This window comes from Melitaea cinxia, chromosome 1, assembly GCF_905220565.1.
Source record: "Melitaea cinxia chromosome 1, ilMelCinx1.1, whole genome shotgun sequence".
NCBI lineage: Eukaryota > Metazoa > Arthropoda > Insecta > Lepidoptera > Nymphalidae > Melitaea > Melitaea cinxia.
Window position 1 is genome coordinate 5,254,326 of NC_059394.1, and position 27,155 is coordinate 5,281,480.

At 33.3% G+C, this 27,155-nt stretch overlaps 1 protein-coding gene and 1 long non-coding RNA gene across 2 annotated transcripts in view; both read right to left on the reverse strand.

The window, feature by feature from the left end:
• The window catches only part of LOC123655583 (guanine nucleotide exchange factor DBS-like), a 114,715-nt gene that overhangs the window by 11,587 nt on the left and 75,973 nt on the right, over window positions 1-27,155 (reverse strand). The window lies entirely within an intron of this gene.
• LOC123655604 lies at window positions 9,036-10,046 on the reverse strand. Its single transcript, XR_006743432.1, has 2 exons — window positions 9,926-10,046; window positions 9,036-9,664 (listed from the first exon to the last, which is right to left on the reverse strand). It is a non-coding gene; the product is annotated as an uncharacterized LOC123655604 (long non-coding RNA).

Below are 27,155 nucleotides of genomic sequence, written 5' to 3' on the forward strand. Positions count from 1 at the left end.
AGACTTGCGGTGCACTTGAACTGATTGACCATATTGTATCCTGAATTGCCGCACAACGAACGCTGGCAAAATCGTAAATTCGTAAATAAAGAAGCAAATACATTTAATTATAGAAATAATATTTACTTAAAAATTTTATTACTCTGTTATGTATCTATTGTGTTAATTTGTATTCCTCACAACAATCACTGAAAGAGGGTTAGTCAATCTTAACAAATTTTGTCAAGGAATTTCTTCCTCACTGTCTACCTTTTCTTTCCCGAAATAAGCACTTCCTTTTTATTAAGTATAAAGCATAATGACTTCCTTCAAATTGATTCAGTTTTGTGACATCCTTACACAGATAAACATAAGATATTTGGAGTTTTGTATTACAGATTCCATGCCCCGTTCCATTGTATGTATAAGTTTAATTATAATACGCAAGAAATCGTTCATAGAATTCTCATAATTATAGAAATAACTTCTCATAGAATATATTAATATAAAGATATTACTGTGAACTATGAACCAAGAGTAATCTTTGTTTAGCTAAAGGTTAATATAATAAAAACAAGCGAACAGTTGCGTAACTGAATCTGAACCGAGAACACCCGTTACGCGAAGGACCGTTACAGTAATCAAAGCTATGAAACACACGTTAGTTCCATTGAAGGCAAGATATGCGAGTAATATATGGACCTTCATATTAAGATTCAATCAATTAATAGATGTATCATTTTTTTTATTATTATTTCTTTTAACGTTAAGTACATTCCACGGGATATTGTTGTAATTTGTAATTTAGTACGTATTCACAAGGTGATAACGGGAATGTATTATTTAAATATGATATCCCTTCGTCCCATTTGCTTCCTAAATTGCTACCTAGGCAAGGCCGTAATAGTTTTTTTTTAATTCTGTATCTCTTAAGTTTTTTAACCGACATCAAAAAAAAATTTTTTTAATGTATGTTCGGGGAACTTCGTCGTTTACGAACCGATTTTGATAATTCTTTTTTTGTTGGAAAGGAGATATCCCTAGTTTGGTACCATGATAAGGGGATCCCAGAGAAATTGAGGGAAACTCTCGAAAATCCGCATAACTTGTATTGGGTGTACCGATTTTGATAATTTTTAAATTAATCAAAAGCCGATGTTTATCATATTATGGTCACATTTAAATTTCATCGAGATCTAATTACATTTTTTGGAGTAATATTTGATAATGCGTATTTACTTGACAAATTTTTCGTCTACCTACGTTGTATTACTTGTCGATATAATTGAAGTCGGTTTTTTTTCGGTTGCCTTCAAACACAATTATTATTTATATATAATACTGTAGTGTAAGAATTTTTTTACATACTAATTTGACTTTTACGTGAACTGGTTTTGAAATGTGTCGGTGTCCTAAATATTACTCTCGTCTATTATAAAATCTAATAGTACACTAGCTGACTCGGCAAACGTTGTCTTGCCGCTAAACGCTATTTAAAAATAGGGGTTGGTGGTAGAAGGGTGAAAATTTAGGGTTGTATGTATTTTTCAACGTCAAATCATAATAAAATAAAAAATAAATAATTTATCTAAAAATTAAAAAAAAGGGGTTAGGGAGGAACTACCCTTAACATTTAGAGGGATGAAAAATAGATGTTATTCGATTATCAGACCTACCCAATATGTACACAAAATTTCATGAGAACCAGTCAAGCCGTATAGGAGTTTAACTACAAACATCGCAACACGAGAATTTTATATATTAGATTTTTGGGTCATTAAAGTATTTAAATGATTTATATGCATTTAAAAGAAAACAGCTAGAGTCATAAAAGAAATGTAGGCGTTATTCCTTTCGCAATATAGATGTAAACATAAAATAAAGTTTAAAATGTAAATGACGAATAAGAACAAGAGATAAATAAGATGACTACGATAATGATGTATGAGCTTTAATCCTAAGTAACAGCATGGTTCTATCGGCGTAACTTCTGATACCGTTAGATACCGACGAGATTATTTTTATTTTTATTTAAGGAGTTTTAGTCCACAAGAAACGCCACTCCATAGGAATACTACTCATATTATTTAAAAGAAAATTAATGAAGACATCGTCGCATTCTTGTACAACAGTTTAGCCGGTTCTGAGAGGATACGCCCAAATTGCATTACGAGTAAAAACTCCAAGTTCTTTAAAATGTTGGGTAACTTGCAGAATTTCACATCTGATATCTTCATTTTAGACACATTATTATATTCCACCATAATGTGAACTGCATCTTAAATGATGCCACATTCAGTACACAACAGAGATGAAATGTTATTATGCATCTCTATTAGTATGCTAAATTTCACTGAAATTGATTCTGTAGTTTTTGCGAGAAAGTGTTACAAATATACGAGTATATTCTAACTTTCGCATTTCTAACAATATACGAGGATTAATTGTTACAATAATTAACTTATGTTATTGTACATAAACATTTTATTAATTTTTATCAACACCATTATGACCGCTCCGGTGTAATGGTGCGTGTGTCGTGTCGGCAGCGCCTATACACCGACGGTCGCGGGTTCGATTTCCGAAATATTTATCGCTAAAGCAGCGATTTCTTCCAGGCAACCTTTGGGCAGTGGACTAGCATTGATTGTTAGTGGTGATAGGGGCGCTAAATATGTACTATCAGACATAAACATAAGTATATATTATATATATTCATTCACACACACACACACACACACACGCACACGCGCGCACACGCACGCACACGCACACACGCACACGCACACTCACACGCACACGCACACGCACACGCACACGCACACACACACACACACACACGCACACACACACACACACACACACATTTTTTATTTATATACATATATATGGATATTTCTGTTTATACAAGGTCTGGTTGTTAGTCCTTGTGGCCTTCCCATGGTGCCTCTGAGAGCACGTTAAGCTGTCGGTCCCGGTTGCTATTATGTAGATACACTTGATCGATCACCTGGCGATCGTTACTCATAGTAGGGAATATATCCGCTAACCCGCATTGGAGCAGCGTGGTGGATTAAGATCTGATCCTTCTCCTACATGGGGAATGAGGGCTATGCCAAGCAGTGGGATATTACATGCTGAAGTGATTGTCCATAAAACGAGTATGAAAACCAACCCTTTTACTTACCGTATCTCGAATAAATCACAAATTTTACATTTTGTGTTAAAGTTCAAAATCTTGGTCACATTTAGATCGTAACCTTATTACGTGTTTAGATTTATGGAACTACGTCGGCTGGGTCATTTTACAACCTAGTAAAGTTTCCATTACCGGCAGGCACAGTTCCAATCTGTTAAGATCTGTTAAGTTATATGGATTTATTTATTGCTCGATTCAACTGTGTAGATTGATTGACGTTCTGATGTCAAGGATGTTATCGTTGTCCCCAATTAAAGCTAACACAGACTTAGAATAAAATATCTTTACATCTGGTTTTGTTTACGAGTAAATAAAAGTGACGATATTGAGATGTATAAAAGTTTAGTTAGTTGTAGTACTTGTAGTTAAGTTTCGCAAAACATTGCAAAAAAATAATTATTGTCTTGCATCTCTTCCAGAACTTTCTGCCAAAATAGAGCTAGCAAAAGATCGCTAATAAGCGAAAACGCCGTTTGTTGCTACTGATGCAACTCTATTGTTTGAAATTGCTATTCTTTATTGTATCTATATACTTGTATATAAAAATATCGTGTCACGATGTACCTGTCTTTCAGATAAACTCCGAAACTATTGAACCAATTTTTATCGAATTTTGTAAGCATCTGTAATTTGGTCCTACTTGGGAGATAGGGTAGTTTTTATCTCAATTGTATGTAAGCAATCAAATTTTGTAGCTGTTTTTCGGGCAGGATAGTCTGCCGCTAGTAATTATATACGTATTGTGGGCAAAAATTGTACATAAATAAATAAATAATATTGTAAATGATCCTATAATAATTGAAATATTTATAATCTATTGTCATTAAATATTTTAAGTCTCACTTTTAACATAATTTGACCTTGGTTTCTTTGTAGTGTTGAATTTGAACTATAATCACACTATAATTAATGCACGTAAGTATCGCCGTTTTCACGATAATGTTCAACGTGAACGTTCGTAACATTGAAAAAATTAATTTCTACCTAAAGAAATTATACATGCTGTTTATTTAATTTATTAAACGATTTAATACTTTACGATTCCTTGCAATTACACTAATATGCTAAGCTATACTAGTGGTCACCCAGTGGTCGAAATTCGACCATAGTTAAAAAATTTAATTAAAAAAAAATTCAAAAATAATGAAAATAGAGAACCTTTTTTCTAATTTTCAACTTGACTACAAACTGACAATCAACAAAAGAGTATATATGCGCGTGTGTGTGTGTGTGTCAAATACCTACATGGTAATGTGTGTAATGTTTTTGTTTTTATTAATTTATTTAAAAAAATATTAGTATTCTCCACTCCTATATATAAACTATACCTTAGTGTACGAAATTTCATACTCTTCCGTCCGCGCAATTTTTGTTAAAAGGTTACAAAGTTTTTATATATAAGATTATGTAAAAATCTACTCAGCTATTTTGTGCGTGTGATTTAAAAGTGTTTGTTTCTTTTTGTTTGTTAAACAGAAAACTGCTGTTGATACAGGAGATAAAAACTAACTGTCGATTAACACTCCATTAACAGACGCGTCAATTTACAACTCAGTATCAGATTTCTTCAAAATGACGCCATCATGTGTTCGAATTAAGCCATTTCTAAAATAGAAACGTATTTTTTTTTCCAAAACATCAATGTAAACTAATGTAAACTTGTCATGTTTCTTACTTTGGTTAACGTCTGGGTCCTCGGTGACAACAGTCGCTTATCTATTTTGATTATCAGAATATGAGAAATTTCACATGCGCTTCAGGATGAGCCGCCTATGTGGCCAATACAAACGTTTGTCATGTGCGGGGATCGAACACGAAGCAGTGCTGTGACCGTTTTTCACATACTGGTACATTATCACTATATAATTAATTTCCGTTGTAAGTTTATTCAAAAAATAATTTCTACTGCACTCGTGCACTATGACTCAGCAACACTGTTTAGAGTGTTTAGACAGTCATTTGATCTTATCTGATTTAGAATTTTAATGGGTTAATATTGAGTTGTTTTTAACTGAATATTGAATCGTTTTAACATGTATAAAATTAATATTCAATTAATTTAAATATATTATATTATTAACAGTAATGACCTTTATTTAACCTCGTAAGTCCTGTGTTTTATTAACACCAGTAGTCATATCTGCCGGCTGTACTATACCAAGTACAAACTAACAATAATGCTTCAGACCGAGACAAAATTATGTCGATTTTAGGCAATTTTTGAAGTGAGGGTTCGTTGTGTGTATTTTTTACGGTATGTTTGTGATGTATAGCACCTTCTTAAAAAGGAAATAAATAAAAATATTTTGTACTTGTGGGAGTACATTAGGTTTTAACACAGTATAATAAAATAATATAAAAAAGTTATAAGGTTTTATTTCGTATCAAAATTAAATATCGTCGCTGAATAGGCAAAACTGCTAACGTGCACAAGGGCTGTTTTGAGAAAAAACAATTTTAAGTTTTTTTTTTGCTTTAACCTGTCACAACTTTTTTTCTTTTGGGTGAAAGTAAGAACTGTTAAGGAAACATAATCATGATTTAATTTTATCTACGCAATTAATCTATTACACTGTTCGTATTTTAACTATTTACGGAGTTAGCTGTCACTTTAGGATAAATCCTCTGAGTCCTGAAAAAAAACCAGCAAGGGAAATTTACTAACCTCCACGTTAAGTTCACGGTTAGGGAGTCGCCAACTACTAAAGACTCGAGTGTGTTAACATTCTCTTTGGAAAAAAATACTAACATTATTTAAAAAATATAATAGTCGTAAACGAAAATTACTAAGAGATAAATCTACTACAGAAAGATATATAGCAAAAAGACATTCAGCATCGGATACTAGAGAAATCTCGAAAACTTTTTACTTTCAAGACATAGTTGCCAATTAAATAATGGGATGATTATACTTTCATCACTTTTTATCTTGTTCCAGCCTAAATATTATTACTAATGTGAGCAACAAAAATGTTTATTATGACATATTAACCCGTATAATAATAATACACTTTATTGTACACCAAAAACAGAAATAATACATATCAAAGAAAGAAAGAAAATATTGACAATATATTCATTAGGTACAAAGGGCGGCCTTATCGCTAAAAAGCGATCTCTTCCAGGCAACCTTAGGGCAAAGGAAATGGTCTAGCGTCAGCATAGGTGTACAAGTTACAACAAATTTATTATAAATATTCAAATAATTAAACATATACATACATACATACATACATACATACATATATACATATATACCCACATACATGCATACATACATATAAATACATATATGTATACATTATAATTATGAATTACTTGTTTATTGTTGAGTTTGAAGAAAATGCTTCCAAACAGTCTTTTTAAAAAGTGCAGGTGTTTGTACACGTCTGATATTCAAGGGCAAGGTATTCCATAAGCGAGAGGCTTGAACTGTAAAAGATTTGTCATAAAAGGAAGAGGATTGAGAAGGAATTTCAAGAAGAAAATTACTGTCAGAACGAAGACAGCGTTTGTGAGAATCACCAAGGAATTTGAAACGTTCTTTCAGATAGGAAGGGGTAAAGGGATTAAATAAAATGGAGTAAAGTAGGGTAAGGATATGAGTATTCCTGCGAAGGCGAATTGGGAGCCACTTGAGTTTTTTGCGAAATTCTGAAATATGGTCATATTTGCGTAGTCCAAAGATAAATCTTATACATACATTCTGAATGCGCTCAAGCTTATTAAGCTGCTCCTCTGTAATGTCAAGATAGCAAGTATCGGCATAATCAAGAATTGGTAATAGGAGACTATGTGCAAGAGCAATTTTAGTAGGAATGGGCAGTAGATTACGCAATCTGCGGAGAGACCCAACCGAAGCGAACAGTCTGCGACTAATTTCACATATTTGAGGACCCCAAGAGAGATGTTGGTCAAAGATAACACCTAAATTTCTCACGCTTTCGCTGTATGGAATGGTGAATCCATTAAATGTAACAGGAGATACCTCAGATTTATCAATGCGGCTGAGCAGTCTGGAGCTTCCTATAATAATAGCTTTCGTTTTATTTGGATTTATATTTAGGCCATAGGCTTTACTCCATTTACCAATGGCTAAAAGGTCATTGTTTATACGCGATACACACTGAGATAAGTTATGAACAGTGGAGTGAGAGTATATCTGGAGATCATCTGCATAGAGGTGGTAGAAAGAAGATATTACATTACAGATAGAGTTTATAAATATTGAAAACAAAAGAGGGGAGAGCACGCCACCTTGCGGGACACCGGTATTGACCATTGACCAATTGGAGTATGAGTCATTCAATTTAACTCGCTGCCGGCGACCCTGCAAGTAACTAAGAAACCAATCAGCAACCTCAGGAGATATGTTAAGAGAACGTAAAATATCACATAGTATATCAAAGTCCACAGTATTAAAGGCGTTACTAAAATCGAGTAACGTTAATACCGTGACCTGTTGGTTTTCCATATTTGATCGTATATCATCAGTTATTTTTACAAGCGCAGTAGTCGTACTGTGACCTGGACGAAAACCGGATTGCATGGGATTCAACAGACGGTGTTTCAAAAGGAAACTGCTGAGCTGTTGATGCACAAGCCGTATAATAAATAAATAACACCAATTTAACATAAAAATCTTTATTCAATTAAAAAATTTCTTCAAACAAAATTGACATTATCTCAGATTATAAATAAAACAAAAATCACCTTCCTCCGTAATTTTCCACATTTGTTTATAAAAACGTACTAAATAAAAACATAATGTGGAGTTTCGCTATTGCAACTAACACAAATAACTCCCTCTGGAATCACTGTTCAGTTCAGGCGCTATATTGTTCTTTTATACTAAGCTTAGTTTAAAATAACAATATCACGCCTGTCGTTCAAAACAGTCATCCTAGACGGAGTTACTTAAGTTAGTTACAATTACAAGACTCCATTTTAACAATAATCAGTATACTTATTGTAATTTAAATAAGAGATCAAAACTGAACATTAATAATTTCTAATTCTAATAAAATATTGATTGAGAAATAATAATCTACTTAATCCTCATTAATCTCATCCTCTTCGTCAGTGTCTGGTAGCGTGTCCTGAACGTTCGCTATACAAGGCATGTTTTTGTATTCATCGTGGTGTTCTTCTGCGATTACTTTTGATGTGCACAATTTCCATAAATCATCGTACTTCTTTTTAGAAATAGGCAGCCGAGTTTTACATATCTTTTTTAACACACTTTTGTTTTTTCCATTGACAGTTAACTCTTCTGCTTCTGTTACATCAGCCGCTCAAAAATGCTAATATCCTGTTACTTAAATTACTGAGTAAAGCACATTACATACTAAAGCGCCATGGTTGATGATTCTTGCTGAAAGATTATTTACTTATAAGCTTGAGTATACGTGATTTCAATCAGCAGAAACTACTAAATCACCATATCTTGTGGTTTTTTCTTAAGCTCATTTGACTAAAAGGACCCGTGGTAAAAAAATAGATTCAAGCGAAAGTTATATAAATACCATCGGTTATCAAAAGTATACTTTCGAAAATTACTAACAAACCTGAATAGGGCTTGTTGCAGCGAGCATAATACTAAACCGACAATTATACGAAAATGTGTCGAAGTAAGCCACACATTAGTAAAAAGTCGCAACACATCTTGTAAGATTTTAACCCCATTTTGAGTGCTAAAGCGCCAAAAAAATGCTCTGATCGCCACGAGACCCGGACTAATAGGCAGAGAAAAAAAAATGCAGTCGAACCATATATATAACTCATTTTGACCAAAATGGCGCTTTAGTAGTTTTGCCTATTCAGCGACGATATTATTTTTGTTCTAAAAATCACTTACTAGTATATATTTTATTTTATTACAACATAAACAATATTTTTCTTCTAGAAACATTTATAAGATACTCCCTCAAAGACAATATTAGCATAATTTACTTTTATAAACCAGAGGATAACAGTATCACTATTCTAATTATCGAAATAGGATGAGGACAAAACAATCTTCCTGACGTGCTAGTTTAATTGACATCTTATTTCAAAATCACAGTCAAGTAAGTATACGAGATCAATATTTTTATAAACTAAAGTCGGCAAGTTATGGTTTTTATTGCTTATTATTAATTCTCTTGTTGATGAAAGGCCCTGTAACAATTTCTTGTTGAAGATGTTCCGGTAAGTGGATATTGCCATATAAGAGTCGCATTTTTGATGGTACAGGCACTATATGTCGGTATGTCGTGCCCTTGAGCTTGTACTTCTACCACGGCCACGTCCAACTCGTTGGTCACGAGCACTTTGAGTACGACGAGTAGATCCACCTCCACTTACAGCGATTTCTATTTCTCCACCTTCAGATTCCGAGGACAGGTTTAGGTTAGGTCAGGGAGGTCAGGTCAGACACATCTTCATCATCCGAGTCTTCGAACTCCGAATTATTAAGAAGTTCTGCTATTTGTATTTCGTCGAAAGCTACAAATACGAAAAAAAACAGTAGTTATATAGACCGAATGTACCACCTCAAGTACAAATTATAAACAGTTATTTATGTAACAAACGCCTAACGTACCATGTCAAGTACAAATTATTTTGACTGATCAGGAACCACTCTAAATATATAGTTTTCTTACAAATATTGCTTGTTTTACAATATTCATAATTTAAAAGTACTATTTCATTTCAAAAACAATAGAAAAAACAAATGATTTAATTGATATAAACAGATAATCTTACCTCGTGTTAGCCGACGAGCCGACCGCGTGGTCATCTTGCTAAAAAGTGACACTAACACTGACAGTTGACGTAACCTGTCTAACATGACGGAATTGACTACAGAGTAAAGAATTATAATAACAGTAGCAGTATTGGCGATGTAAAAAAACTACCCGGTAAATGAGCAATCCCTCATTTGTACTTGAGTAAGTACATTAGGCAGTTACTCCATCTATGTAGTACAAATCTCAGGTCTGAACTGTTATCGTTAATTTGTACTTGTACAAGTACGTGGGGACTTACGAGGTTAAGGAAAACCACTTCGTATACGTTGAAGTCGTTTTAATAATAAAAAATAATTAACCTTTATTTACTATAGAACTTATCTTAACATTACCTTACAACTTTAATTATTACATTAGAACCGTGTTATTTTCATACATAGCTTTTAGTAATTTAATAGCAAAATACATTTTTGTAAAATGTCTTGATTTTTTTAAACGTTATTTTTTAAAATAGTAACATGACTTAAATTAAATGAAATATAAATTTTAGGTCATAATAATACTCATATCACAATTTACCACAATTAAAATACAGTAAGTCCACATAAGTGGGTTAGTTAAAGCTGTTCGTATTAAAACAATCACAATGATGATGAAAGACTCACTCTGTCAAATTTCCAAGAGATTTCTTCCATCACCTGCGCCCATTTCATGTGGTAACTTGCCACGTTTCGTACTTTGGTTAACGCCTGAGTCCTCGGTGACAACAGTCGCTTACCCATTTTGAAAATTAACTGTCGTCTTGTAACTACACTCTCACTGACCGATTTTTCAATCGAAGAAGACATCATATCACTTTTAATAATCGTTTAAAATATTTTTAACATTATTTAATGTAGACCGACACATTTGTTGATAAGTTATTTAAAAGCTTTTTAAACATGTTTATCACAAATAAATGCATTTGTTTGCATACAGTTGTTAGTTGAGTAAAGAAATATTTTATTTTAAATGGAATTTTAGTAACGATAGACGCGACGAGGTCGAAGTGCATTGTTCCGGAAATATTCGGTTGGTATAATGCTAGCGAATGAGACTAATACGACTAATCATTGTCGAATTTGTTAATGGATTGAATTACGTATATGTACGGAATGAATTTAGTATATAATTATGACAAAAGGATAATTCGTTATTTTCCTGTTCATTTAAATTCTACCAAGCTATTCAATTTTAATATAACAATAACAAATATATACTGCAAGTACTAAACCATTACAGTTCAATTACTAAGCTATGTTAAAGTTTAAATTTTATACTCATTTGTTAAGGTACTGTAGAAGGTGATCAACGCAACGCAATCCTTTGGGTTGCAGTGGAGCAGCGTGGTAAATTAGGTTCCGATCCTTCTATATCTATAGGGAAAGAGGCCATATATGCCAAGCAGTGAGATGTTACAGGTTTCAGCGTAGGTGCAAAAACGCAAATAATTTTGTCATATTTTAAAACATCTGCTTTGTCATTTAATCTGTACTAAGATATAGATTTGCTATTGAGCGGATGTTCATCACTCATCACCATCATCATTTCAGCCTAATACAGTCCACCGCTGGACATAGGCCTCCACAAGTTAGCGCCAAAAATGGCGTGAACTCATGTGTTTTGCCCATAGTCACCACGCTGGGCAGGCGAGTTGGTGACCGCGGGGCTGGCATTGTCGTACTGAGGATGCTGCTGCCCGTCTTCGGCCTGTGTATTTCAAAACCAGCAGTTGGGTGGTTATCCCGCCATCGGTCGGCTTTTTAAGTTCCAAGGTGGTAGTGGAACTGTGTTATCCCTTGGTCGCCTCTAGCGACACCCACGGGAACAGAGGGGGTGGCTATATTCTAACTACCGTAACCACACAGCAGGTGTTGATATACCTTAATAGTAGTAGTAGAGTCGAATATCATTTGAAATAATGCCAAGTATGCGAATTGAAGTAAATCGAAATGAATATAAACTGGTTCAGATTTAATAAGAAATTAAGAGGACAGATTTTCGCTGGACATCATGTTTTTGATGGACTTAGGGGTACGTATTGCTTGTCAATTTGACTCATAAAGAAGAAATATCCCATTTAAAGTCTATTTTTTACTAGAATGGCGTGTACGTAAGTAATAAATTAAACCTTATCGAATTGTTTATAAATCGGTTAATCGATAAAGATGTAACGAGTCATGATTTAATTGCGATGACCCGGATGAGCGTAGCGTACCACTTCGAGACGAAACTCGAATCGTAGCGCCCCTGTCAACAACCGGTCTGCGCCTGCGCAGTTAAGGCAGTAGGACACCAGAAACCAAGAACCCAAGTGAAATAAAGACCTTCAAGACTAAATACTAAGCTTAAATCTTTTTATTACAATGTTATGAAGTTCAACTTTTGCAAGGAAATAATAAAGTTAACGAATACGTCAACACGAAGAGACGGTTTTTATAAGTATATAAAAAGTTCTGAAAAAAATGATGCATTTACTTTAGTTTATTCTAGAACGTAACGAACGTAAGAATTTCTAGAGGTAAAATCCAACCAAAGATGGATTCACGCCCAAAATATACATCCATTTTGATTTCATATAAATTGTATCCAGTACATTTCAATGCAAACAATTTAAATCAACAATTTATATCATTCTACGTCAAACGTCTTCACGTATAAAAAATTAGTTCAAGCCCGTGTAGCTACACACTTTAAAATATATTCATTTTGATATATTATGCTAAACATAAACGACTAAATACAAATTACTGGAGACATTTTCACTGTGTGAGTGTTAATATGGTAAACCGATTACGAGGACGTAATAACGGGGTTACGTAAGTAGCGATATCATAAAACCAAATTTATACAATCTTCTTGAATGTTTGTTTCCATATAGTGCCAAAGTAGCGTCGTTCTAATAGCTATATTACGTTGTCTAATTACCATGTTACCGATGGTGTTATATCATACCGCGAGGTCGTGTCGAATGCAGCCACATCTAAATTAAAAAGTTGTTAGTAGTTAATTCAGAAACGTTTATTGGGTCGTTTACATACTAGTTGCCTTGGTTATTATTATTATCCTTATAAGGTCATATGATTTACGAAAAAAATGATAAAATTTATAGATATGTATGTAGATATAGCAATAAAAATATCGCAGTCACTAATCGAAATGTAATATATCTGTGCAAAATTAAAATATTTTAAAGAAAATGAAATGCAGCGACTGTTTAGTTATATCTTCAATTGTTTAAATGTTAAGATTTTTTTAAATTTGTAATTTTAATAAATATACTTTGTGCATTATTTTCGCAGACATTTTAAAAAATGATGACGAGCACACAGACAAGTTCTAGATAAAATAGATAAGAATAAATTATGATATAAATGCGTGGGAACTTCATTTTGTATAGCAGTGCTTGCGTAGCAGTTACAACTTAAAACGAATGAAGTGCACGTTGTTTATAATAATCTTTGCGATGTAATTGATAGCATATCGTAAAGCTAAGTATACGGTCGACTACCGACCTCGCGGCGGCAAAACAAGTTACGAGCGAACTGCGACCTACCTCGAGACATCTGTGAAACACTTTCTCTTAACTAAAATATCTTATCGAATATGTTAAAATATTTAACAAATACGAATATAAAACGGATTAGATATAAAGATTTAGAAGCAATCATGCATTTGACGACCAATTTCAACAATCAACCTACGTGTATATTTAATATTACTTACAAGACACAATTTCTATATTAATGCTATTTTCTTACGGCCAATCCGTGACCAATTTAGTCATAGTAAAATAGAACGCATGTCTAAATGGTTTACTTGAACTGATCGATTTGAATACGGCGTTCTAATTTACTACGATTTAATTGGTCAACAGGCGTGGCTAAGCGACAGCGATGACCAACTATTTTCTTAACGCAAATAAACCTTACTCGTAAATATAGAATTCTGACACAAATAATTGTCTATTGCAAAACCCTACTTCTAGTAAGCAAAATCCGAGATATCTAGAATATTGAAGCTAACTGTAAGACTCGTGTGGAGTAATCACTATCAACATTTTTTACACCTATACCATTTATTGCTTGGTTACTAAGATTTTCAATGAGAAATTTATAATATACAATTGTTTCAATTACTTCACACTTTTAATGGTTTAACGCTTGTTTTAATTCATTAACGTGCGTTTTAGGAATGGTATAAATAATAATCATGTCTAACTAGCCATATGTTTCAAAACATAAGTCACAAGTCTTAAGTGACTAAAATAAGACAGATAAGCAATTGAGATTTGTATCAGATGTTTAATATCAACGTTTTCTACTATTGCGCACGTAAGGACCCAAACCTAATGTAAGTCGTGTTTAAATATTACGAGTTTGTTATAAAGGGGTTACATGTTTGTAACTGTTACCACAATTAAAATATAATTAAAATATGCTAAGCTTTTAACTAAACGAGCACACCGATAGAGTTACTTTCACAAAAGTGTTTAGTCACAAAAGTGTACGGACTAAATCTGATCTTTTAATGTTTATTTTATTTATTATAATTATGTATAAATTAAATATTACTTTTTACCGTTTAAAAATACATATACTTGGCATAAAAGTACGTACCTAACGTATTAAATCGTTATTGTATATATCGAATGTAACTATATTCGGTATATACTATTACGATTTTATACTATATTTTTATTCTCAAATCAAATGGAAAATATGTCTTAGTACACGAAAACGAACACGAATAGTCCCTTTTTATGTCGAAATATAACACAGTTAAATGAAATATCGTATAATATTACGAATTCATGGAATTAAAGCAACGCAAAACTACGAGAACAATCATGATATACTTGTGATGAATGATACCATCGCAGCTAGCTCCCACGGAGTATTATTTCCAAATTACAAAATGACACATAATCGAGGTACTCTCTACTGCTAATCTGTCATTGCATTATATTATATATATAATAAGCGTTTTCAGCTTATTGAGGTAGGGCACAGCAGGAGCAATCTTATTAACAATTTGGAACGGCCCGACGGGGGAAGTAAATAACCCTTATAGACGATCACAATCAAATATTTGGATTAGACAAAAAAAAAGTATTATTAAAATATTTAGTTCTGTGGAAGACACAATTACGTATTAACCAAATATTTTTACTGCTCAAGTAGTGTACATGTTGTTAGTAAGGTATCCAAAGCCTCTGAAGAGGTCCGGGGGAAGTGTTGGCAAACACCATAAGTATCACAAGCACAAACCTTCTTGTGTTGCAGGTGTCCGTACTCTTGTTTGCAACTCGCTTTTTACTAACGTCGCAGATATTGTCATTAGATTTATTAGAAATGAATTGAGTTAAATATCTATTTATGATCCTGATAACTGTGTACCTATAACCTTATAAAGTATCACTTCAGCCTATCGCAGTCCACTGCTGGACATAGGCCTCCACACGTTCGCGCCAAAAGTGGTGCAAACTCATTTATTTTTCCCATAGTCACCACGCTGGGTTGGCTTTGTCGCACCGAAGACGCTGGTACCCGTCTTTGGTCTGTGTATTTCAAAGCGAGCAGTTGGATGGTTATCCCGCCATCGGTCGGCTTTTTAAGTTCCAAGGTGGTAGTGGTACTGTGTTATCAGTGATTATCATTTATTGGCCTCTTACGACACCCACGGGAAAAGGAGGTGGCTATATTCTTTACTGCCGTAGCCACACAGCAGACAGCATTATAAATAATAAGAAATGATATTTAAAATAGAAGCATAATGACAATTATAATTGTGTTTGCTCGCAAACGAAAAAAAACCGACTTCAATTACATCGACAGGTAATACAACGTAGATCGACGAAAAAATAGTCAAGCAACTACGCGTTATCAAAGATTACTCAAAAAGTAGTTATCAGATCTCAATAAAATTTATATGTGACCACATGATAAACATCAGCTTTCGATTAAATTAAAAATTATCAAAATCGGTACACCCAGTAAAAAGTTATTGCAGATTTTCGAGAGTTTCCCTCGATTTATCTAGGATCTCATCATCAGATCCTGATTTCCTTAACATGGTACCAAACTAGGGATATCCCCTTTCCAACAAAAAAAGAATTATCAAAATCGGTATATCCAGTAGAAAGTTATGCGGTATAATACAACGTAGGTCGACGAAAAAAGCGTCAAGTAAAAACGCATTATTAGATATAATTCGAAAAGTAGTTGTTTACATAAATTATTGCTCAAATAAATTTAAATGGGACCAATTGGCACACACCACCTTTCGATTAAAACAAAATTTGTCGAAATCGCTCTACCCGGTCAAAAGTTCTGATGTAACATACATAAAAAAAAAAAAAATACAGTCGAATTGAGAACCTCCTCCTTTTTTTGGAAGTCGGTTAAAAATAGACAGATAATATTCGAAGTTGTACGTTATAAATAAAAAAAATAATAATTTTATAATCTGGCTAAAGTCACGAATAAAGTGTAGTTAAATAATCCATCGGATCAACATGTCACACGGACGCGGCAATCGAAAAAACAGGAAATAAAATATTTAACTGTCACTGGTTTGAAAGTAACTTGACTAGGTCGGGAAGTGCTGTGCAGGTTCATTTAAAAGATTAAGAAGGAAAGGGGAAAAAAGTTCAATTATGTAATTCTCGTTACAGACCCTAACACTTTCTTTATTACATAACATTTCAGAGTATGTATGTTAAATCCTAAGTTATATAATAAGTAGTTTTAACAAATGATATAATTTGTTGAAAATAATTTGTAATAATTTTTATAGTATTTTCATTTTGTTCATTCATGTTAGTAGGTTCATGTGTTAGTCACATCGTTCTTTGTTTTGTTTTTAATCTCTTTAATAATTTTACTACAAAAGTTTATGAATCATAGTCAATATCTCACCAGTAGCAATACTGAATGGGACTAATGTGTCTAAACTTAACTGCGTAAGAAATTTAAATAGTATTTTAAAACTGAGACAAAGAAATGGAAATCTGTTGCGACATGTCGTTATCCGAAGTATTCTTTCGACCCTGAGTTATATACTCGTGTCTGTTAAAGACGCGAAGAGAATTTGAAATTATCATATTTTTAGAATGATACAACGTTATGCACTTCTTTGTTTACTTTACAAAAAGCAACATGACTACGCCTTAGAAGTTGTATAATTTTTACGTCTAACGATTGATGACCAATTTACTAACCAGTTCCAACTTCTTTAATCCATAAAGATCCACATCTAATTAAAATTTCGACATATTATAACTTAATACATGAACTCCGTGGTTAACACGCGCTTAGATTCGACGTTTCTATGTTTGATGATATCGCACCTTTAATAAAACAAAGATGTAACTCAAAATTTGTGGATTTGGAGATTTTACAAGAAAACCCGTCTTCGTCGCGTAAAGAATAGGTAGACTTCGACTCCGGCGTTTTAACTATAAGATACAGAGAGATACGCGACTGTTGCTCTCTTTTCTATGAACTGGAACTGACAAGTCAGTTCTTATAAAGTGGCGTGATTCAGAGATGCACCGGCAGTGAGCGGAGATTAAAGTGCTGCCGTTTTGAGTAACATCAAATAATTCGATATTAGATTAAAAGGGATGTAAAATAAAAAGATGATTTTTGTTATACTTCATTCTCTCAGAAAACGCATTTGATAATGATGTGTAACATTTGGATTTACTTCGGTTTTGTTTTAAAAATTGACAAATTTTACAAAGTTAACGCCTAACACTTCAGTTTTATATTGAAATATATGCCTGAGTTGTTGGAGTAATTGGTTAAGTATCACTTTATTGTAATAAATAAGGCTATTTATAAAAGTCACTTTTGTTTACTTCTTTTTATTATTTAGAATGACGAACGATAAGTAAAAACTTTCAACATTAATTCCCTTTTCGTGTAAAAGTTAAGAATAACTTGTAACTGTTGTGCTTATTTGTATAGGTTTTGAAAACGGAGTCGTCTTAGAGTTCACAATTTTTGTTAAGTTTCAGCGTATCGAGCGTAAAAGTTATAAGATAAACATAATAGTGTATCATTACAACCTATACAGTCCACTGCTGGACATAGGCCTCCATAAGCTTTCGCCAAAAATAGCGTGAACTTATGTGTTTTGCCCTTAGTCACCACGCTGGGCAGGCGGGTTGGTGACCGCAGGGCTGGCTTTGTCGCTCCGAAGACGCTGCTGCCCGTCTTCGGCCTGTATATTTCAAAGCCAGCAGTTGGATGGTTATCCCGCCACCGGTCGGCTTTTTAAGTAATATAATAATAGTGTAATAAGTTTTAATTTTTTTTCATCTGATTACTGTAATAAATGTGAAAGTTTATGAGGATGACGTATGGATGGATGATTGTTACTCTTTTATGGCAAAACGACTGAATAGATCATTATCATTCAACAATGCTGCTATTTTGACGTTAAATAATTATGATTATTATTCATCCTTAAAATATACTACAGTGTTATGAATTATTGTTATTTTAGACTAAAGAAGTTATGCAGGTTGAAGAGGAAAATCAACAAAATACATTATCTCCAGAGGCCAAAAATGTAACTGCAGAGCTGACGAAAATGATGACACCGACTCAATATTTTACTGTCACTTATGAGTTGACGAGAAAAATGACACCTAAATAATACTAGCCATTTACAGTCCTCTAGTTCGTCTTCAAGATCATCTTAATCTAGTTCCGATTCATCTAGCTCTTCTAGCTCATCTTCATCCAGTTTTTCAAGCTCCAATAGTTCAATGCCTACCCAAAACCCTGCCCCACAAAACTTTACAACGGATTGTGAAGAAAAGACGTCTTACACCAATTCACCACAAAATACTGAGCAAAATATGAGCAAATTCAGCTGAGAGAGCGACGAAATTACAATAGTGTGGCCAGTTACAATATTTCTCCAGTATAATACACAGATCTAAGTGACGTCGTCCTGAGTGACGACGATGCACTGTAGATTTTAATACGTTGTTTAATAAGCCTGTCAACAGAAGACATTTTATGTTTGAAAATCAAAGTTCTTCTGACTCTGACTGCAATAATAAACCAAATATTTGTCAGTCAGTTCAGCCTATTGTAATGCACTGCTGGACATAGGCCTCCCCAAGTTCGCGCTAGACATCCCGGTTTTCCGCAATCCTCATCCAGCTTACACCAGCAATCTTAGGTAGATCGTCGGTCCAACGGGCCAGAGGACGTCACACACTGTGTTTGCCAAGACGCGATCTCTTCTCCAGGACGCGTCTGCTCCAACAGCCACCGGTCCTGGGCCACAGATGACCAGCCCACTGCCACTTCAACTTGCTAATTCTGTGGGCTATATCGGTTACTTTCGTTCTCTCGCGGTAGTCTCGTTTCTAATCCTATCTTTGAGGGAAACCCCAAGCATGGCCAGTTCCATTGCACGTTGAGGGACTTTATATTTGTGGATCAGTCCCTTCGTCAGTGTCCATGTCTCGGCTCGGTAATGTTAACCCAGGCAGGATGTATTGCTCGAAGATTTTTGTCTTCAAGCATTGCGGAATCTTCGAAGTGAAGACTCGACGAAGCCTGCCAAATGCTGCCCAGCCCCACCGAATTCTCCTATCGGCATTCTTCTCAAAGTTGTTGCGGCCTAGTTGGATAGTATGGCCTAAGTAAATATAATCCTGAACAACTTAGAGAAGGGTACCATCGATCGATACCTGTCTCGGTATGACTTGGTTGTTAGACATAACTTTCGTTTTGTCCAAGTTCATACAGAGAACGACACGTCGGGAGGACTCGTTTAGACCGGCTAGCATTTGGCCTAACTCATCTAACGTGTCCGCAAAGATGACGATATCGTCGGCGAAATGAAGGTGAGATGTATTCACCGTTGACATTGATGCCTTGTTCAAGGTCTTAAAGATATCCTCCAGCGCAGTGGTAAACAGTTTCGGTGATATTACATCTTGCTGTCTTACCCCACGCCGCAGGGAAATAGGTCTTGTTCTCTGGTCCTGGACATGAACGGTCATCGTCGTTGCGTCGTACATACATCTCAGTACCACGATATATCGCCAGTCGATATGACATCTCTGCAGAGAGTCCAGGACAGCCCAGGTCTCGACACAGTCGAAGGCTTTCTCGCAGTCCACAAATTCCATACACAGCGGCTGATTATATGTCTCTGTCTTTTGAATAATCTGTCGAACAGTATGGATGTGGTCTACGGTGTTGTAGTCATTTCGAAACCCAACCTGCTCTGGTGGTTGGAATTCGTCAAGTCTTATGGCGAGACGATTCTAATGTGCAGAAAATATTGATTCTGACGGTATTTAACTTAGGGTTTCACCAACCAAAAAAAGGTCAGTGTGATATATGTGTATCATATGATAATTCAAACAATGAGTAAAAACAAGATGATAGACAATATAAGAAAGAAGAGACTGCTGATTTTTATACTATTTACTAGCTGACCCCGCAAACGTTGTTTTGCCATATATGATAACTTAGGGGTATGAAAAATAGATGTTGTTCGATTCTCAGACCTACCCGATATGCACACAAAATTTCGTGTGAATCGATCTAGCCGTTTCGGAGGAGTTTAACTACAAACACCGCGACACGAGAATTTTATATATTAGATTATTTGTGGTTAGTAATTATTTGTGATTTTAGGAGATATTTACTAGAGACTCATCATCATCATTACAGCCTATACAGCCTATACACTGCTGGACATAGGCCTCCACAAGTTTACGCCAAAAATAGCGTGAACTCATGTGTTTTGCCCATAGTCACCACGCTGGGCAGGCGGGTTGGTGACCGCAGTACTGGCTTTGTCGCACCGAAGACGCTGCTGCCCGTCTTCGGCCTGTGTATTTCAAAGCCAGCAGTTGGATGGTAATCCCGCCACCGGTCGGCTTTTTAAGTTCCAAGGTGGTAGTGGAACTGTGTTATCCCTTAGTCGCCTCTTACGACATCCACGGGAAGAGAGGGGGTGGCTATATTCTTTGGTACCGTAGCCACACAGTACCCGTAGCCACACAGTACTAGAGACTAATTGTACCTAATTCTTATAATAGTGTATAGTTTTTGTTTTGTTTAAAAAACAATATTTGTAGCCATAAAGAGATATATATAAATATCGGATGATTAATAAAAATTTGTTTAATTTAAAAAAAAGGTGATAAATTTCAGTTTTCGTTTTATAAAAAAATGATGCATTAGTACATACAACATCATAATTACAATTAAATAATCATAAAACGAAACATTGTGATTTATTTTTAAAACTTTTTGTTATGTTTTAATACTAAAGAGAATTTTTTTGAAATACTTCCTAAAATATTAAGTAATTTTTGGCATAAAGAGATTTAAGTCGGAACTTTTTTTTCATCTCCATTTTACAGCTATTATAGATTTTAACACAGTTGTTTTTCTATTATTCTATTAATCTCTGTACTTTAAACTACTGATATCAATAATAAAAGTCATTAAAAGCATTACAAATAATTGGTAATTTTTAATCAAACACAATGCGGAAAAAGTGCTAAACTTCAAACGCCAATTCCCACAAATTGCGATTTTTGAGTTACATCTTTGTTTTATTAAGGGTGCGATATATGGTTTCTAAGATAAGTCTAAAAATTGTATATATTTGTAACGTTGATAATTTATGATATTCCTATAGCTATCCCACATAAAGATAAGTATACAAAATTTATTTATTCGATTGATTAGGAACGAAAAATTACCAGTCATAGTCATGTAGACAACCAAACATTAAACTTTTTTAGCATGTTAAAATTAGTAGATAATTATTGAAATGAAAACAATTATTAAAAACAATTCTCAAAAGGCATTTTAAAACACAATAGGTACTACTGTTCTGTCTACCTCTATAACATAAAATACTTTATCGTCGGAAGTCGAGTGTCCATTGAAGCGCGTCTCTCACGTCGTAGTGACATGTGATAAACAATGTCACTAAAAGCTTACGGCGATGCGGTTCTTCACGTCACCGTTACCTATTGTGTTTGAAAGGAAAATGTTCTTTTCTCATGGGCATTGTACGTAAGTTTTTATATATTGAGTTTTATGAACTACAGGACATTAAAAAAAGATAATCTAATTGTTTGTAATAGATAAATTCTTATATTACCAAAACAATATGAATAAATACGTTAACATTAGCCAGTATACTATCCAAAATTAAATAATAGCGGAAGATAATTTTGTTTGCTAGCAAATGGTAAAAAAACCGACATCAATTATATCGACAAGTAATATTTCCTTATCATGGTACCTTTGGGATATCTCCTTTCCAACAAAAAAGAATTATCAAAATATATTTATAGACGGTCGAATAGAGTAACCTACTTCTTTTTTAAAGTCGGTTAAAAAATTTCAACCCAAGCAAAACTGCAAAAGATGTCTATTCTTACACATATTATGAAATAAGATTCTTTTCGCTGATTTGTAACTGATTAAGGCTAAAATTATTGTTGTATTTTATCAGTAAGTTATACGAGTAAATTGTATAGTTACTGTTAACATTCTTGTTATTTTTATACCTTAATTAATCTATTCTATAAGAGTATAAGATTTTAAATAAACTACTATGTTTGTTTATAATTAACTTTACGCTGTTTATCTTATATTAGTTTTCTAATATGAAGAAAAAGTAGTATGCAAATGGTACAAATCTATAATCTATATTCTATACAACATAAATAAAATTAACAAAACTTACACACTTTGTTTCATTAGTTTTATGTTTGGTAGTTTATTGGAGCATGAATGAAGACAAACAAATTTGCTCAACGACGGGCAAATAAGAAACACAGGACACTAATTATTAATGAAATCAACATTCATATAAAATGTAAATAATAGAAGTTGAAAAAAAATACGACAGGAACGTCTCCCTATATAGATAGCATTTTAAAATCCCCGCTGTGATTATGAGTCATCGCTATCAAAGTATATTGACTCATCAGGCCCCCGATGGTTACAATATTGACCTTGTCTCATGAATAAATAAAACGGGAAGAGGGTTTAGATACGAGAGCGATCGGTATAAATAAACTCCAGTGAACCCTTGCACGAAATGGGAAAAAAATTCTTAAGTTTCCAATCTCATCAAGTGTTCAAGTATTACTTAAAAATTAGTAGAAGGATAGGGTTCTGTGAGGCTCCACCGAGAAGTTTTATTTCTATTGGTAGCAAATAAAACATCTAAGGTTATAAGAGCCGAGATCGTGACGGGGTATTTTTATCATAAAAATAAAGTCGAACTTTTCTAAAAAAGACAATAAAGTGGATCTGCTTCTGCGTTAGTTAAAGAAACCTTTTTAGATGTCTCGAAAATCGAAATAAAATAAAGCTTTACTGATGAGAAGTAATCGTATTGTATTTAGAATATTTCAAGTCGTAAACTGTTACTGTATTGATTTTTATTTTTGTGATGAAATTTGCGTTGATAATCTCAAGTTTTCTAATACAAGGTACAAATAAGAATTTAGTTAGGAAATCTATTGACTAGCTTCGATATTTTGAGACAGTCAAATTAATTTAAATAATAATATTTTGTTAGTTTTTCAAGCCCCTAAAATTAAATCTCTTAATTGATCTAAGCAATAGCATTGCAGTACTTTCACTCCTACCATCATAATCGTCGTTAAAACAGGCCATTAAGATCTAACCTTTACTGAACGTAATTGATGGTTCGGGCAATTCACGTGTTGGAATGCATGTATCATGAGTAAGCATAGAGAAACCATGGCAATACATTGGCTGCCACAACAACGTCGAACTGACGAATGAGAATAATAGTATCTCTTCTAGATATAGACATACGAGACAAGTAGATCTTTTCAAAACATTTTTGTTTTATTATTTAAATTTATTTCTCAAAAACAAAAGTTAAGCTTAGATTGTATAAATAATAATCAGATATGCCAAAAACTTTAAGATGGCCTTTACTTCTTCGTTTGCTATTATAAAAAAATATAAAATTAATTTCTTTTACGTAAACACGGTCGGCTCTTCCTAAGATGGTAAAATAGGTAACAGCCAACCGATACAGCTATACATTTTATTTTCGATAAACTTAATTTTGCGCGAAATTTATTTATGAATAGAAATTATAAGTACAAGTTGTTTCTGGACTGTGCTATATTTAATCTTTCATTGACCAAATTTGATTCTCATATTAAAAATACTTTGTCTAAGGGTGATCGTACTTGAAATTATAATTATAATTATTACTATCACTCTTTTAACATTTTTAATTTAAATTTTAAATTTTAGTTAACATTCTTATTGATCGATACAATTGTTTCATTTATTATATTTTTAATGTAATCTGTAAATTAAATAGTTTCACACTCTCTAATCTCATTGACTCATGTAAGTTTAGTTGGTTTTTAAGGCGCATCTACGCCACGTACTTATTATGTATTATTATTAGTTATTGGAAACTGTTCTGGTGATGATTTTCCAAATGTGTGCTTTTTTTTTGTAAAAATTATTATATACTGTTTGTTTCCATTAAAAATTAAATAAATAAATTAATTAATAATAAAAAAATACATTTGTTACACCCCAACTTGAGGCGGAAATCGAACCCGCAACCCTCGGTGCAGAAAGCACCCTTCACACTGCGGCATCGGAATATTCCTTCATATAGAAAATTTTTCAAATTAAAGGGGTCACGTAATAGTTTATTTGTATTATCAGCCGAGATATTCATATATAAGTAGTGTTCCACGTGTATTTAATATTTAATAAACATAATTCATCTGAAGCGTTTGAGAAGATCGCAGCCGCACATCCTCGGGCTACTTGAAACGAGTTGAGCTGGGAGCTAGGAGCAATCTCGTTAAGTGCTCGGTGCAATGACCCGACTTAACGATAGTAAAAAACGCATATGCGAGGTGCTCGGGAAGATTGGTTGTGTATAGTCACAGATTTATAGGGCGTGAAGATGGTTTACATCTTTACATTCCCATGTATTTTGCAGTTTGTTTACAAATGTAGATCAGGGAAGGATTACATTTTAAATCGACTTGGAAAATGCATTTAGTTTAATTATGTATTTGCATATTTACTATCTATTAATGTTATTTTTAATCCTTCTTATTAATAATGTATATTTGTGTGTAAAAATTGTAAGGCCTGTTCTTTTAGAACTAATTAAGACCAAATTAATTTATTTTATACGTGTGTTTTTATGTTTGTTAAAAATATTTACAAATCTAAAGAGATATTTTTTCACGTATACATGATAGTGTTCAAATAATAACGTTTAAGGAAGTAGCCGCTATAACATCATAGCTTTAATTATGAGCAATATTAGCAAACATGCGGTTAGCACCTTCCCACAGGCTAAGAGTTATGTTAGCGAATGTTTTCATTTTGTTTGTGATTTTTCAGACAACACGAAAACTTTAGGTAAGGTCTGTCTCAAATATTTCGTTAAACTGTAATGACTCTATTGTAGTTTAATCTTATGATTAGACTTAAAAATAAATACGAATTTTATGATGCTAAACTCATTAGGGGCCATGAGTATTATAATGTACAAAACCAGATGAATTTGGTATCTTATAAAATAAATAAAACCCCATCACGATGATGAAGCAGAAAGTACGAGAAAAAAGTACAACAGTAAATCTATACGAACAAATCTAAAGATGTACAGGTCAAACAGGACGTTTGTAAAGAAGAGATAAAACATGGCGTGACACATATGAGTAAACAGAATACTATAATTAAATAGGTCATGTAAGGTGAAGCAAGGAGAGATGCGTAGTAGGTATTAACATTATAACACCAATGGATCATGTTATTTTTGGCATAAAAACAACTCCTACTCCTACTTCCAGGATAACTAAAACGAAATTTAACTAATATCAAGCAAACCTCAAGCAGAGGCGAAAGAACCTGTTGTCACTATAGCTTATTCGCGTAAAAAAAATAGCGTGTTATCGCTATTTAGTTCAGCTGCACCTCTTGACCAATTTAATCGTAATAAATTAGAACGCCGTGTTCATATTTACCAGTTGAAGTAATCCTACATTTTTATGGTTAAAGAGCATATACCTAGACTACAATTGACTTCATGATAAAAATAAACGGATTCATAGTTGTCGAACATTTTAATCATCGATGAGTGGTGTGTTGAAACAGCCTGCGGCGGTAAAGGCGTACATGCCTCGAGGCTACACCAAACTAAAATGAAGGTCAATGTGATTGCGATCGGTCAGATGGTAGTGACAAGATTCAATAATAACATTACGTCACGCTACTGCACCTTTCTGAATGACATTCAAAAAAAAAAAAGCGGATGGAAAACACATGATAGCGAATTAAAACAATTTGCAGTAATGTTTTTGTTTTTAGAAATAATATATTTTGTATGGATGTTGATCGCGGTGATATTGAAGTGTCCTTGGTTATGTTTATTATCATTATTTTAAATTTAATTAATAGTTTTATTTTTAAAAGTAGCTGCTGTCGGCGGGAATAATAAGATTTATATAGAAAGACTAAATGTTAAATGAAATTGTAGTTAAATATTTAAGAGTTATTTGTGATTTATTAAAATAGTAGATAATTTTTATCTCACCGATTTAAAAATTTAAATGTAATCTTCATTTTGGATAATTGAGTATTCTACTACATTAATTCTTACAAAGAAAGAAAAACATCTAAATATTTAAACATTATTTAACATATTTGGTTGTAAGTATACTTAACACTTCGACCGTTATTTTTTACGTTCTATATTACATATACAATAATAATCTGATAAGTTTTCATGCTCACTTTACATAATTGAAATATTGAAAACATTATAAGCACTAAATGACTGATAATCATATAACAATTAATTTATTGTTATATTGTTCTTTTTATTTCACTTTATAATTACATGATTTATTTTTTATTTTATACTAAATTAATCCACAAACAGTAAAATTTTAAACACTTCACTATCACACGAAACGAAAAGTCTAGAAAATGGTATATTTACAAATAAAATGTTAATTAAACAGTACAAACGTGTCGGAACAAGGCACAAGGAAAACTGACGAACCAAATAGTTTATTTCATAATTACCAACTCTTAATACACCTAATTGTTCGTTACTACATTAACATCAAATATTAATCCTTGCTTTCCTTATTTAAGTGTATTTGT